Source organism: Galeopterus variegatus, unplaced genomic scaffold (assembly GCF_000696425.1).
Source record: "Galeopterus variegatus unplaced genomic scaffold, G_variegatus-3.0.2 Scaffold3973, whole genome shotgun sequence".
Taxonomy (NCBI): Eukaryota; Metazoa; Chordata; class Mammalia; order Dermoptera; family Cynocephalidae; genus Galeopterus; species Galeopterus variegatus.
In genome coordinates, this window is record NW_007730084.1 from 171,023 (window position 1) to 187,400 (window position 16,378).

Sequence of the window (16,378 nt, forward strand, 5' to 3'; positions counted from 1 at the left end):
GAGGATGTGGTGAGAGATTTCCCCTCAGATTTGTAGCCACAGTGACGCATCGGGCTGGTTTACACTCTTAGACCCAAATCACACCGTCCCAGAGACTCGAATGGAGAATTCATCCTACAGTGGCTCTGAGCATGTCTCACCTGAATCTACGCAACAGTAGAAATACAAGATCCTCTTCTAAGCAAACCTGCCTTCAACCTGGAGGAAGGAAGTTCCAGGAGAAACAAGTTAACCCTGGGAAACTGGGAGACACACAAGGAGAAAGATGCCCCGGGGCAGCAGTCAGCAAAATCCCAGCCACAGGAACGTCAGTGACAGGAGTTATCAGAAACTGCAAAGTACCCATCCAAAAGATTTTAATAATGAAAGAACAGACTGCAAAGGAGCACACAGCACCATCTAAAAACATGCAAACACACTCGAAAATGACCAAATTGAATGCCCAGGAAGGAAAAACTTAAAAATTGAAATTTGAAAAAAAAAAAAGAATCCATAGAGGGCCGAGGAGACTGGTATAAAGGAGAGATTGAGACACAGGCTGATGCAGGGAGAAGTTCTAACATTTTTATGTAGATCTGAAATATTTTTAATTTGTTCCTAGGCACAATACCTTTTTAATTATTTATTTTATTTATTTGCTATTGTAAATTGGTATTTTTTATCTGGTTGCAGTTCACATATTGAAAACACTTCATTTTATATACTTATTTATAAAATTTTTTCACCAGCCACCTGGTTGGTTCCATATTTATCTATTGATTCATCTGAATTTTCTGCATAGAGCATCATATCATATGCAAATAATAATAATTTCACCTCGTCTTTAATTAGACCTTATTTCTTTCTGTGGCCTAATTGCATAGAAAGAACTTTCCAGAACAATGTTAAGTAAAGTTGCTCTGAGTGACAATCCACGTGGTGTCAGTTTTTGATGGGACACCCTGTCCCCACCCTATCCCCACCTCATCCCCTGCCTCACCAGCCCTGACAGGAGACATAACACACCTAAACCTCCAGTTCCTGGTTGTCATTTACAAACAGGGATGTTTAGTTTTCAAGTGCATGAGACTGAATGGACAAGTGATCTGCTCAAGGTTTCTCTTCCCCAAATGGTTTCTGATTTTGTACATCAAATCTTTAAATGTTGCCTTACAAATTTAATATACTCATTCTATTGAATTTAATTTATGAACTTTCAGATTTACGTCTCAAATTCTGCTTTGGCGTATGTCAAAACTGGTGCACCAGTACTTTTCATCATGCCATGCTCCCTGGCTTATACCTCTAATCCACTTTATCTATATTTTATTTCTCTGTTTGTATCATGTGTATGCAGTTATTGGCCATAATTGCCACAGGTGTTGAGCTGTCACCTCTGTGTAAATGGATGGACATCAACCAACCTTCCACTCTGCAACTTCTAACTTGCAGCTATTTTTACTTTTACTCATCTGCTGGTTTCTTTGCTTTTAAGTGACTTTTTTTCAAGATTTTTGTTTGCATTGTCCTTTGGATTTTAGACTATCTTCTATTGTTTTTACTTTTTAAATAATAAACAGATCCAGTGTAAACTAATTGACTTGCAATTCTTTTTCTAAAAACTTTCAAAACTTTTTCTAAAAACAAAGCTCGGCTGTTGCTGAGGCTGAATGGAGAAACATGATACAGGCAGATTTCCTACCTCATGCAGCTCTGGCTGGGATGCTGCTCTTTGTTCTGCCCGATTGCTGCAAAGTTCTCTATCATGAACTCTAAAAAATTCACTGCTTTTTTGGTTACTTTCATTTTGCCGTACTCTTCCAGAGCATTGATTAGATGATTACTGAATTTCCTCTCTCCATATCAATCACTTTCTAATTAGATTGATTTATATGTCATTTCCTTTTCCTAAAAATATGGAGACAGGGGGAAGACGGTTGCTGGACGGGGGTGGGGGGGCAGGGAGCGTCTGTTTGGCTAAACCTTGATTTGAAAAATACCACTTATAATTTTAGAATTGTGTTTTGAAGATCCTTAGTCATTTGTAGTATGGATCCACTGGAACTGCGCTCCTGTGAGAACGTAGGGGAGTAAAGGCAGCATCGGGCTTTTCCACGCGGCATGTAAAACAGCACAGGAAGACGGACGCTCTCACCTCTGCCAGGTCTGACTTCCCTCCCCTGCGTTTCGGTCTCAGCAGCGTCTGCTCCCCCTGCCCAGGGCCCCTGCCAGGCCCGTGTCCACATACAGTGTATTTACTGTCCTTCTTTACTCTGCCTTCTGTGATTAGCAGTAGAGCTGTGCTTTACAGTGAAGACCATTTTCAATTCACTTATAAGAAAAGTAGGAGAAGCAGGAAGATCAGGCCACGCAGAGGAATGTGCGTGCCACAGGCCTTGCGTGCACAGTGACGAGTGTGCACCGTGCCACCCCTCAAACGTCCCCGCCACAGCCGCCTCCACTGCCCTGACTCTGATCACGGGAACCACTGGTGGCATCTGAAGGAGGGAGCTCTGATCCGACACTGCCAGTCGCTGAGTGACGTGCTCAGGTGTTCACTGGAGGTGTCCACACTCTCACCCGGAAGGGAACTTGAGCCCCCAGGAGCGGCCGGGGCCAGAGAGGCTGGGACGCCTTCCCCAGGTGGGCCTGAGGCCCCGTGCCTCGGCTGTGGCCTGTGTCAGGACAGCCACTTTCCCCGGTTGTCTCCACCGAGGTCCTTGGTGCTGCGGCTCTGTCTGTGTCCCATAACTGCCACTCACTCCCGGCGTGTTCCACGTCCCGTCACTCAACGTGTGGCCAAACAAGTGTCACCTCGGGCCTGCCTCAGTCCTAGCGAGTCTAAACCTGCGTTTTAACAACATCACCAGAGATTACTGTGCAGACTAGTTTGAGAAACCTTGTTCCCATGCTCCCGCTTGCCACGTGCACACGGCCCTGCCTGGTCAACCTGCACAGGCATCTCTGACCCACCTGCAGAAGCTCCAGACCCTTGAAGGAAGTGTCCTGTCCCATGTGTCTTTTAATTCCCTACCCTCTCCCCTCGTTTGTTTCGTAACTTGTATTCAATAGCCATGAGTTCGTGCTTGGTTAGAAGCTCAGCCTGTGACATTCACGGAAGAGGCAGCGAACTTTCCCCAAACGCTCCCAATACATAGTGATTGAGGCAGCACTGAAGGGACTTAGAGAACTCTGTACGTGACTTTTAAATTTTCAGGTAAATCGTTTTGTCTTTCTTGCAGACCCCTTCAAAGCCAGGCTCACCTTGTGCCACCCTTAGCAGGGATCAGCTTCTGTGAAATGTGACAAGACCCCTGCGGTCACCCCCTGTGCGCTGGGGGAGGGCACGTTTCCCGCCAGTCTTCCCGATGCTGAGGTCTTTGTGGGATTCTTCCATGAAACGTTCGGGAAAACGTCAGGCAGTGTTATACAGGAAGGACGATGCCGCTGAGGTGAGGAATCATCACCCGCAAAATGGATTTTAAAAACCCGAACCAGAGGAGCCTCTGCGTCTGCGAGGGTTGCAGGCTCAGCCCAGCGGACGCGGTGCAGCCCCCGAGGGACCAGGACGCTCCAGCTACCTGGTGTCCCCGTGGTCGGGAGCCCCGGACCCCTTCCTCAGCCTTCCAGGCTGGCTATCTTTGGACCCGTCTCCGCTCAGAAAAATGGGACACTCGTTCGTTTTGCTTTCCAGAGTTAAGCACAGCAGCAATAAATACTTTAAGTGGATGATAACGGCCAGCACTTATTTAGCATTTGCTAAGCACCAGGCTCCGTGCAAAATGCTGGATACGTCGTCTTTTACAACTGATGGCTTAGGTAATTTTAAGCACCTAAAAAGTATTGGATCCTTTTTCAACAGAGAAGGAAACAGATTTAAAAAGCTCTAGTAACGGTCTGGGTCGCCCAATTCATCTGAGCAGAGGCAGGATTTGAACCCAGAACGGTCAGTAACACCACAATTTGCCTGTGTGCAGGGAAGACGGACTTGCGGGGTAAGGGGCAGCTCTGCGTCCCTGGGGTCCGGGGGCCGTTCCTGGTTTCCACCGTCAGAGGCAAAGTTCCTTCAGTCAGGCTTCAAGCTCCTATGCACGCTCCTCCTGACAGCCATGTCCTGGAGGTGAGGGGCCCGAGACCTGCGAGGACAGCCAGGTGCCAGGCAGCAGCAGCGAGAGAAACCACCGCTGCACATCTGCACTGCACACCCAATGCATACCCAATGCACACCTGCACTGCACACCTGTACTGCACACCCAATGCACACCTGCGCCGCACACCTGTGCTGCACACCCAATGCATACCCAATGCACACCTGCACTGCACACCTGTACTGCACACCCAATGCACACCTGCACTGCACACCTGTACTGCACACCCAATGCACACCTGCACTGCACACCTGTGCTGCACACCCAATGCATACCCAATGCACACCTGTACTGCACACCCAATGCACACCTGCACTGCACACCTGTACTGCACACCCAATGCACACCTGCGCTGCACACCTGTACTGCACACCCAATGCACACCTGTGCTGCACACCTGTGCTCGACCCCACCCCACAGGTGAAGACACGGGCCTCTGGAAGGTGACGAGGTTGCAGTTAACACATTGCAGAGTGAGATTTGGAGGCGGCAGCCAGTGTCTTCCCACTAAACTGCGCTGATGTCCCCGTGGAAACGGCACGGGTGCCAGCAGGGACGCGTCAGGAATCAACACGCGCGGAGGAAGACGCTGAGCGGCCCGTGTGCCGCTGGCCCCACTCCTGTGCCTTCACTCGCAGGTGGCTTCCCGCGTGTCCTGACCCGCACGCGCCCGCAGGGACGTCCCATGCTTCGCTCCCACAGCCCGGGCGCTTTTCCCTCGCTGAAACTAATCTAACGAGGAAAGGAGTTTACACGTTCCACACGCAGGCGGCGTCTGCATTTTTGCTGCTGGGCTCTGGAAGGAGCAGGTTTGGGGTCGGGCGCCCGGTCCGGCCTGTGGATTCCGCCCTGTGGCTTGAGGCGAGTCTTGCTGACAGAAAGGTCATTGATTTACTTATGATGGACCTACTTACTCATTTACTCGAGGGGCTGGGGCAGTGAGACTGGTCAAGGGAAGGTGGGATTCTGGACAGGTGGAAAACCAACACAGAGTGACCTTTTTAGGGACACGTTCAGAACGTCATCACTCCCTTGGTGTTTGTTATTACCCAAGTACAAGTTTAGATAATTGGTGGGTATAAATTTTTAAATATAATTTTTTAAAAATAATTTATTTAATAATGATTTATTGAATCAAAATCGATTATACATATTTTGGGGGTTGAACACTGAGATATGTTGATTAAATCAGTATTACTAGCATGTATATTGTTACAAATCGTAATTATTCTTTATGCCCCTTGTCCAACCTCTCCCCTTCCCCCATTCCCTCCCCCTCCCCCCTCTAATTGCCTAGATTTCTTTTCTCCTTCTGAAAAAATAATGGTTACTCTGTTAGCTTGTTGCCTAGATGATCTGTCCAATGCTGAGAGATGTGATCAGGTCCCCCAATATTATCACAGAGCAGATGCTTCTTCTGTCACTCTGAAATGGGCTTTGTGGAAAGAGACATCCTCTTCTATTCTTTGTGTCTGCTGATGACTCTTCTTGTGTGAATGCACTCCAGTGGTTGGCGAACCATCTGCGTGGTGGCTGTGATGTCTAGCCACTTTTGCAGCAGCCATGGTTATTGTGGTGGCTGTGGTGGGCCACCCACATGGGGCTGCTGTTTTTGGCATGCTCATTGGCACTGATGGTATACCTGGTTGTGGGGTGTGTTTGGTCCCCTTCTCCATGCCTCTGGACCCTGGGCAGGCCCCAAGGCACTGGTGCCATGTGCCTGTTTGTGGGAGAGGTGGCCAGTCCCTTTCTCCATGCCTTGGGTACCCAGGTGGGCCCCGAGGTGCTGGCATTTTGTGCCTAGTGTGGGAGGAGGGTCCGGTACCTGGCTCCATAACTCAGGTCACTGGGCAGGACCTGAGGCACGGGCTTGGTGTGCCTGGTTGTAGGAGAGAGGTCCGGTCCCTTTCTCCATGCCTCAGGTCCCTGGGTGGCCCCTGAGGTGCTGGCGTGGTGTGCCTGGTTGTGGGAGGAGGGTCCGGCTCCTGGCTCCATACCTCGGGTCCCTGGGTGGGCTCTGAGGTGCTGGCATGTTGTGCCTGGCTGTGGGAGGGTGGTCTGGTCCCCTTCTCCATTCCCCGGGTCCCTGTGTGGGCCCCAAGATGCTGGCTCAGTGTGCCTGGTTGTGGGGGTGTGGTCTGGTCCCCTTCTCCATGCCCTGGGTCACTGGGCGGGGCCCAAGGTGCTGGCATGGAGTGCCTGGTTGTGGGAGGGGCGTCCAGTCCTCTTCTCCATGGTTCAGGTCCCCAGGCTGGCCCTGATGCACTGGTGCAGTTTGCCTGGAAGTGGGATTGGGGTCTTGTCCCCTTCTTCCTGCCTCAGGTTCCTGGGCGGGGGTGCTGGCGTGGAGTGCCTGGTTGTGGGAGGGGGGTCCAGTAATCTTCTCCATGCTTCAGGTCCCCAGGCTGGCCCCGATGCAAAGGTGTAGTTTGCCTGGAAGTGGAAGTGGGGTCCGGGCCTCAGATCCAAGCCTCCAGTCCCCAGGCAGGCCCCAAGGTGCTGGTGGTGTGCCTGGCCTGGAACTAATTTTTTGTCCTTTGCTTCTAACATGGGGGAACTTCCTGTAGGAACCAGTACTTGAGCTGTGTGGTTGAGCTAAGTTGCTACTTTGCTGCTGTTTCCCTAGGGAAGGCTTTTTGTGCAGCTCAGGGTTTAATGGTTGACCTTATAGGTACTTCTGGCTCTCCAGAGACCCGGTGCATCTGTGTTCTGTAGAATCTCTGATCTAGGCCTGAGTTTTTTCGTCAAACTGCACCCCATGCAATTCTGCATTCCCAACCAGTCTCCTCTGAGTGGTCCTGTGCTGACTGGGGGGCAGATCAGCTGTCCTTGCTGTGCCCTGGTGTTCCCCTGGTGGGCACGTCTCCCCCACCGCCCATGCTGTAAACACTTCCCATGGGATGGGCCATGGGATGGGCCATGTGCCGGTCCCTTGCGATGACTCACCAGCTTCTGAATGGCTCCCTTTTTTCAGTTGTTCTGGCTCTTCGCTCCTGCGTGGGTCCACGTGAACCTTATTAGTGGTATTGCTGTCCTGGGGCCACCAAGGCCCTCTTCTCCCCTTCCACGTCCAAGTAACTCCATCTAAAGGGCACAGCTGTGGCTTCTGCCAGCTCCTGCTCCATGTGCTCAGCAGCTCCAGCATTAAAGCAGCCGTGGCTGGAAACGCTCAAAGCAGCTTTTTCTTTCTCTCATTGTAGTTTCTGTGGCCTTCATGAACTCCATAGGTCTCTCCTCCTCTTCCCCTGAGCTCCAGCGGCCCTGGCTTGGCTGAAGTTACATTTTTATAGTTGTAAATTGGTTGATTTGTGGGAGAGAGTGATGCTGTGGACCGTCTATTCCACCATCTTGATTGGATCTCCCTTTAAATATAATTTTTGCTTGGGCAAAATCCAGGACTATCCAAGGGAAGAAAAAAAATATTCTTTGGGAAAGACCATGATCAAATATTGAACTCTCAGGAGGAGAGAACAGACCTGCAGATACTGGAGGTGGGCACCGGGAGTAACTGGGTAACAGACACAAAAAGAAATTACAATTTGTGACCATGACCATGCTAATCATATTGATTTGATCTTTACATACTGTCCACAAACACTGATAGCCAACTCTGTACCCATAAATATGTATAAATGAAATAATTTTTTAAAACTCTGTGGATGCAGTTGCACATAAATGTGTGATTCGATTCTGATACCACAGGAGTGCGGAGGCTGGCTCGATGGTCTGTGTCCGTCAACAGGCTCAGGCTGTCCCCACCTGTGCTATCAACAGGCTCAGGCTGTCCCCACCTGTGCTCTGCAGGTACCTGGGATCACCCCTGTGCTCAGGATGGCACCTGCCACATGCAGAGCTGCAGGGAAATAAAACCAGAAGGGAGTCGTGGGTCTGCTCTGAATTTTATCTAATTAAAAACTTGTCTTATCACCATGAATCTTCTTGTCACAATGCCATAGGCTTATTGCATTGAGCATGAATTCTTCATTACATTGTAAAATCAGTAACAATCCATTTTCACGGTTAAATTGAGCTAATAAAAGGTTTATGCATTTCCCCAGTGTGAGTTACATGTGAGGACTGCATCTTCCTGGAAGACAGAATGAGAGTTTCAGTTACTGCTTTTCTATTCCAGCTGACAGAACTGCAGTAGCCACCGCACATCCCAGTCTGCACCAAATGGACTGCACCCTAACGACAGGCAGATCACTGTGAGCATATCACGGCTATCAAACAACATTCCAGGACTGAAGCAAAGCGTTCTGAGTAGTGCAGGACACATGGCAATTGTGGGACTTAACCTGAGGTAATCTAATTATTCTGATGTCTTATGGCTTAGAAATATGGTAAGTGTGCAACCCATGTCATAAGTGCATAATTTGTACGATGCAAACCTGGCAAACAGGTCTATAGTCACTTTTATGAATAGTGAGTTCCTGAGGGCCTAAGTGTTCCTTAGTTATTAGAAATCCACAGAATCTGGCCTAATAACCCGTCAATGGCACATCTCAGTACACAAGTCCATGAAAAGATGTGTAAGCAAGCAGGGAAGTGGGGATGTCTTTCTTTCTGACCCACCATGACAAAATGTCATCCCCACACCCATTAAAGAACAAACGCGTACAACGCTGACTTAAACTTTAATATAATGTTTAATGGTCTCGTCATCTGAAATTCTTTATTTTCATCAGTTTTAATTTTACATGACATGACATTGGAATTAAAAAGTAACATTAGTTATTTAATCCACTTAAAAACTCTAAGGTCACTTGCAAAAAACGGTTAAAAATACATCAGTACTTAGTAAAATGCAGGAATGGTGCGAATAGATGTGGTTGATACAGACAAATGAGTGCACAGAAGTCCGCAGGCCTGAGCAGCCGATGTCCTTTCACATCCCAATTCTTCCCATTGTCCATGTCCCTCTGGGAAGTGAGCAGGCAGGTGACCGTTCGCAGGTGAGCATCTGGGGCAGGTGAAGGTCAGGAAGGGTTTGGTGCCTCTGCTCTCAGGCAGGTAAGGATGTTGGCAAGATGGCAGCCAGGCAGCCAAAGCTGTGGCTGAGGCTTTAACAAAGGGCTTTCTTGAAAATCAAACACACAGTAGTTACCTGGTATTTACTTATGACTTTCGTTTAACATTTATAATTAATTACTAATAACTGACGACGTGTGGTGCATTCGTAAGCTGACTGTGAAGCCTTTCTCTGCACAGAATGGGTAGCTGAACAGAGAGAGCCTGGTGCCGGGGCTCTGTACAGTGGGACAGCTTGGCAGGGCACACTCACAGGGCGCAGCCACTGTCTGCGTGTCCCTCACTCGGGGCCCCTGCTTAGCTTTCTTCTCTGCCGTTCTCTCCCTCGCTTTGCCTCCTGTGCTGTCCCTGCAGCTCTAACATCCGAGGGCCCTGACTCAATTCCTGCAATCTGGAAGGAAAGCGGAGGCAGGGCAGCTTGAGGGGCCCTGGGAGGTGCTACTAATGTCCCTTTGCACCCGACACAAAGCTGCAGCCGAGCAGTCACAGCTGCGCCCCATCCTCCCCACCTCAGCAGCAGGGCGGGGCCCACCAGCCTCACCGTGCCCTGACTTCGCACCTGCATCCTGTTGCAAATGCTCCATATCTTGAGTATCTACCTGAGCACAATGACAATGTTCCACTTAGTACCAGGATTTACTCCACATCTTGGCAGCAAGGGTGTTACTTGGGACTTCTGCGTGTCCATTATCAACACATCAGCTATATATAAAAATTACATAAATTCTATGTCAATTGCAGATGGAAAATAAGGACAAGTCAAAAAATAGTGCAGGTAGTCATTTTGTTTCAAAAGTATAGAAACAGATGACAGAAGATTCCAGAAGGCTGGAAGTAAAATGCTGAGAAAAAATAAAATAAAATATATCAAAGAAGTTTTCATTTCAGATTATTTTTATTTATCAGAGATTCAGTGCCAAATTACTACCTTATTTTGATGGAAAAACCTTCCACAGAAAGAGAAAGGTTTGGATTTGGAGCCATCACACCCTTGGCATTTATAGTTATGATGCCAAGTTTTGAAATTTAATTTTTCCGAATCTCAGGTTTCCCATCTCACCAGGCTGTAAGGACTCTGCTGTAGATGACGTTGTGGTTCCCAGCTGTCAGGTCCCTCTCTGCTGAGAAGACTACACAGCAGCATCTTCCACCAGCGCCTTGCAGGACCTCCGCTCAGCGGAATATTCCTCCCCTCCTAGCGTCGGCTGGATGCGGCAAAACACCGAAAAGCTGCTCAGCACCATTAGTCTCAGGGAAAGGAAAACTAACTCATAACAACACACCTTTCACACCCACTAACTGGATACAGTGAAGACGACGGACAAGGCACAATGTTGGGAGGACATGGAGTACGTGGAGCTGTCACACACTTCTGGGAGGAGCACAGCAGCCATGCTGCTGAAGGGTTCGGCAATTGCTTTGGAAAGTTAGCGTGCACCCTGCCTTCCAGACACCAATTCCATTCCTAGATGTCGACCCAGGAGAAATGAACGCACGTCTGCAAAAAGACTTGTACAGAATATTCAAAGTAAATTTACTCTAAATGGTCAAAAACTTGAAATGCAAATTTCATCAACAAGAGAATGACTAACCTCGTTGAGAGACATTCATACAATTCATACAATACTACTCAGTCATTAAAGGAAACAGGATGCTGATACCTGCGGCAGCATGCACAGGTCGCACAGCCATATGCTGGACAGAAGATGACAGACAGAAAAAACTTCATACTGTGTAATTTCACTTTTATATGGAATTCACGAACAGGTAAAGATAATCTAAAGTGTTAGAAGCCAAAACACTGGTTGACTCTGGAGTAGGATTTACCATAAAAAGACACAAGAAATTTAGCAGGGGTAACAGGAATATTCTATATCTTATTAGGGGTGTGGTTACGAGGGCAGATATAAATGCCAAAACTCATTGATCTTTGTCCTTAAAATTTGTGCATTCCCAGGATATAATTTAACCTAGCAAAGTAGAACTTAAACTTATATTTTAACAACCTGCCTAATAATCATGCCTCTGTGATAAAGGTAATTCGCTTCTTTTTACCTGTACATTCTTTTGGATAAAAACATAGCTTTGCTACATTAATAAGCCCTCCCATTTAGCCAAAGATCCTAAACTGCCTTCAAGAAATATGTAGAGTGCCAACCACGGGAGAGGCTTGATTGCAGGAGCTGGGAATTCCATGATGAAGGTGACAGATGGGCTTTGCTTATGGAGCCAGAGGTCACCGCTGCTTGTCCCTATTTGCATTTGGTTCACAGCACCTATTCCACTGGCACAGAGTATATGAAATCATGAAATCTGGGTGAGTGGCAGGTTTCGTGCACTCTCCAGTTTCCTCTGTGCCCACCGCTCTCTCTTCTCAAGCCTAACTCTTTCCCCTGCCCTGATGCTGTTTGCAACCCTCCTGTCTAGACAGAACATACCAGGGAGTCTGCCGGACAGTGTGCTGCGCTGAACGGCAGCAGATGCTCATGGCAAGGACGTGCGACTCAGGCCCAGGGTTAGAGGCAGAGGAATTTAGCTGGGGAGGGAAAGGCTGGGCAGTCCCAGGCCCAGAGGGAGGGGAGAACACAGCCCTTTCCAGTAACCGGATAAAATGTGTGTGGGGGGGGTGGAGACAGCAGAAAGACGCAGCTGCTCTGGCGGGAAGGGCTGCTATTTCTGAGGGGGTGACAGCCTCCTCCTGGGGGCAGTCGGAAGCTGGTCCCGCCCGGGCATGCTGTGGTCAGATACGAACGTGCAGGGGCAACTCAGGGCAAGGAGACCAGCACAGTGGTGCTGGGGCTGCCTCCCCGCGCAGTGGTCCAGACTCAGAGAATGGCCCTGTGGGGGACAGAGGTGCGGACTCTGGAGGTCCCGGCGGGTGTGTGCAGCAGAGCCGAGCCATGGGGCTGATTAAACTGGGGACAGGAGGAGAGGGGACTTCCTTCTGGGTGCGTGGCCTGGGCACCTGGGGCGAGGGATGGGGCAGGTCACGCAGTGTGGAGTGCAGGTGGAGAGGAGGTCGCAGGGACATGCCCAGGAGCCCTGAATGTACGGATCTCAAAACAGGAAAGAATTTGGGGCTCTAGCTTCTATTTAGTGCAGAATTAGCTTCTGTCCTTAAATGTGACCTATTCCCTCCTCTTGGAATCAGGAATTCGCTTCTTCTGCAGCAAGAGCATTTATCAGCCCATGTGACCGAAAAGCCCAGGGGGTGTAAGTCTGAAGCCATCACCATAGTTGGGCACGCAGTGACCTCAGGGGGCTGAGAAGCTGTTACCTGAAGGAGGAGGAAGCTTTGAGGGCTGGAGACAGCCGATGCCCACCACAGATGGCTCTGGTGACACAGAGAGGCTCCCTCCCATCTAGGAATTTAGAAGGTGAGACAAAGGCCTGGACGTAGGTCTCGACCATAGTCCTAAGAGACGGCAGCTGCCTCTCTCCTGCTCTCTGCGTTTCACTTCGGTTTGCTTTGGTTTGTTCGAGTTCCCCTGCGTCTCTCGCTCTTCGGTTTGTGCTTGTCTTCAGAAGCCGGACGCATCGTCACGCTGAACGGCCTTGCTCCTCGAGCTTCGTCGGGATCTCTCTGGTTTCCAGCCAACTCTGGCTGCTATCACTTGAGGGCGGGTTTTGATGAGTTTAGTATGTTATCTGGAAATACCTGACTTCTTTTCCTCTTCATGATATTTCTGACTGTGACACATACAACGGAACAATGGAAAAAAGACAATAAATAGAGATTAGAAACTGAGCTTGAACCTCGAATAAGCAAGGCCAGGGAATGTGAGGGTTTTATGTGTCCTTTTAGCTCACACCCAAACCTTCTCATAGACTGGCTGCAGAGGAGGGTTCCAAGACAAGAAGAGATGGCAGAGCCTGAAGGATAAAAGACAGAGGCAGACACACGGACAGGGATTGGGATGGGGACAGGGGCGGAGCTGGCGATGGTGACGAGGACAGAGGCAGAGACAGAGATAAAGACAGAGGCAGAAGGAGGCACTGAGAAGGACAGTCCCACTGACTCCCCTGTGGGGCTGTGCCTGTGGTCAGGTCACCAGCATAGGTGGCAGAGAAAAAAAGAAAAAGCCCCAAACAGCAGCTCAACCCACTGGCAAAGCTTGACAATCAGCATCCTGTAATCTGGCCAAACGTACCTGAATTTCTCCCTGTTGGGAAGAACAAGCAAGGGGTGGGGTGGGGGGGGTGGTTGTCTTCCTCTTCTTGGGCCCCAGCCAGCGGGTGGCCGGGGAACATCTCTGCGGGACGTGGCATCAGTGACCGTGAGCTCCGTGCGTGTTCCTCCTCAGCGTTACTGCAAAGCCCTCCTGGGCGCCGGCTGCTGTGAGCCAGACTATGGTGAGCCAGGCTATGGGGAAGGGCAGGTGTGGGGAACTGCCAGGAGCCTGCACCCCCGTGCACTGCCTCAGGGCCCCAGGAGGGAGCGCGAGCACCTGGACCCACCAGCACCGCCAGGGCCTCTCCACTGATCTCGCCGTGTCCTGCAAACAGCCTCCCAGTGTGGAAACTAAGGGCAGTTGTGCCAGCTGGTCACTAAATCCCACTCTAGTTTAAGGTTTTTGTATTTTTAAATTCAGTGTTTTATCCAGTCTTTTCATTAATTAAGTTGATCTATCAAATTAGTCTGAAAAGTAAGAATTTGTACCCATTTTCTCTGGTAGTGTATCTTTTTCATACACTTGAAGACTCACCCTCATAATGAATCTTGCCTTTTATTTTATTTTATTTATTTATTTATTTTTTTGTCTTTTTTTCGTGACCAGCAGCGGATCGCAACCCTCAGTGTTGCGCCCCTACCGGACCGGGACCGGCAACGGGATCGCAACCCTCGGTGTTGCTCCCGCACCTTGCTCAGCCAGTGAGCGGCCGGTCTGTATATGGGATCCGAACCCTCGGCGGGAGCGCCGCCGCGCTTCCCAAGCGGCGCACTGTAGCAGTGCGCCACCAGGCCAGCCCGAATCTTGCCTTTTAATGACCACCCAAAATAGTATCCTGTGGCTTTTACTTATTTGATAGCATTTGCTATTATAGTTACTGATTGTAAATTAGCATATCTTATTTTTAAATTTATAGGAAATAAAAAAAGGAAAAACATCTCGTAACCCAGAGGTAACCCCTTTTTACTGTGCTGGTATATCTTTTTATCTCTTTCTATGTATCCATATTCACACATAATCCTTGTACTTCTGTAGAATTAGTTTTATACTGAATTTGAACATATTGATATGAGATAAATGATTTTACACATCTAAATATCTAAACATAGAATGGTATAAAAATGTAGTAATGTTAAGAGTGTTGATTTAAGGACAGTGGGTCAAGCTGTAGAACTGAGAGGCTCATCAAGTACTTTTGACCCCCTCATCGAAGGACAGACCCTCGCCCTCAGACCCGCGAATAGAAAACTGACAGAGTGGCATGCGTGTTTTCTCAGAAGCAAGTTCCAGGGCCCCAGGCCACGAGAAGTGGACCCACAAAACCTTGTACCATGAGGACAGAAAAGACACAGCTTAAAATGGGGGGAGGGAGATGGGATGCACTGGCAGAAGAAATGTAATGCCCGGGGTGTGACAGCTGCAGCTGAGAACCGGAGGGGCACAGAGGGCCCAGGTAGGGGGGACAGGAGACCGAGGTTTGATCTGGAAGAGGAAGAGAGGGACAGGCATGGATGAAGGAGCCCACGAGGGAAGGTTCTCATGTTTGTTCTGAAATGACGTGGCGAGGACAGCGCTGCTCTGAGGACCTGCACCTGCTGTGGAACCAACTTCAGCTTCTGTCCGCCCGTGGGCAGATGCCTGTGGCTCACGCGTGATCATATTTGATCCTAACACCCTGCAAGCTAAGCAGCGTAGGCATTTATTACTGATCCCTGTCAAATAGATCAATGGTTTCCAAACATTGTTTGGTTGTACAGGCTATTATTTTTAAATGTGTTTAAAGGACTTTATTTGGGAGTGGTTTTTAATATTATTTTCATGATAAAACACACATAAAGAAACATATCTAAAGGATGAAATTAAGAATTACTTTTAACATTGTCATATTTTCTTTTTGCAGCTCTTTAGGGTGACGGCTGGTACAGATGCGGGTCTGGGTGACGTAGAGAGAATGTCGTCACATCCCAGCTGGAGGACACAGGACTGTCTCCAGCCCACATCTGGGCCCCTGTGACCTCCCAGGGCTGCAGTCACAAGGAGCTTGGAAACACAACCCCAGTGCATTCGTGGTTTCATCTTAATTTCCCATCTATGACACCAGCAGTTTGAGGTGAGGACAGCCGTGGCCATAGTGTCCCCATATATTAAGTAATAAATGGATGTTTGCTAAATTGGAACATGGAGCTATAAGCTGTTAAAAAGGAGGAGGGACCCCTGTGAGAGTGTCGTGAAATCAGTGTAATCAAAGTCCTGGGAAATCAGACAGCCCGGGTGTGTGCAGCATCAGGAAAACATACATACTGTAAAATGCAACCTGCAAATTTATGATTAATGGCCCTTGACTACTACAGAATCCTTTAAAACAATAAATTAAAAGTTACACATTTCAGAAGCCTTGCTGCTCAGTGGACTGTTTGTGGGATTTACTGTACTTTCAGTTGCGTGGCTTAGTAAATAGCTCAGCAATTCACAGATACCTCAGACCTCTCACTACTGCAGTTAGTTTGGGGTCAACTTTGCTAATTACTGAGCTGACTTTGTGGATTGAGGTAACGGTCAGAGCTAGCACGTCCTTCAGGAGACTAAGTGCTGTGGGGCCTGGGCACGGGCTGCCTGGGACCAGCGGTGAAGCCTCAGGGACCCACTCTGCAGTGTGACGTGGAAGGAATGGGCTCCAGCCCAGGATTGTGACCCTAGAAGAGCCACGCACGTGGTGACACATCAGCTTTCCGTCTGTAAATCAGGGGATGACGACACCAGCCCGACCTAACTTCAGGGACCACGTGACTAGGTCAGTAGCAATGCAGCGAATAGCGGTCGTGCGAATATTCACTGACCTGTTCCCTCATCTGTTCCCTCCGTGAGCAGCTCATGTGCCACCGATGCAGACGGGAGGGAGAGGGGGTGACCGGGCCTTGGAGATCTTTGGAAGACGATAATTCAAACACTTGTGGATGTAAGTGAACATCTAAGCAGGTGATGCGTGTCTTAATTAATCTTCACAATAATACTGTGATACAGGTTCTATTGTCCTTTCTAGCAAATAAG

General features: G+C 48.9%; 1 long non-coding RNA gene across 2 annotated transcripts; it reads left to right on the top strand.

Moving 5' to 3' along the window:
• Window positions 1-1,926: 1,926 nt before the first annotated feature.
• LOC103601991 lies at window positions 1,927-15,722 on the top strand. 2 transcript variants are annotated; one of them, XR_551497.1, is made up of 4 exons: window positions 1,927-2,143; window positions 3,222-3,431; window positions 8,260-8,430; window positions 15,231-15,722. It is a non-coding gene; the product is annotated as an uncharacterized LOC103601991 (long non-coding RNA). The 2 variants fall into 2 exon arrangements; XR_551498.1 differs by lacking the exon at window positions 15,231-15,722 and adding an exon at window positions 10,205-10,888.
• Window positions 15,723-16,378: the final 656 nt, after the last annotated feature.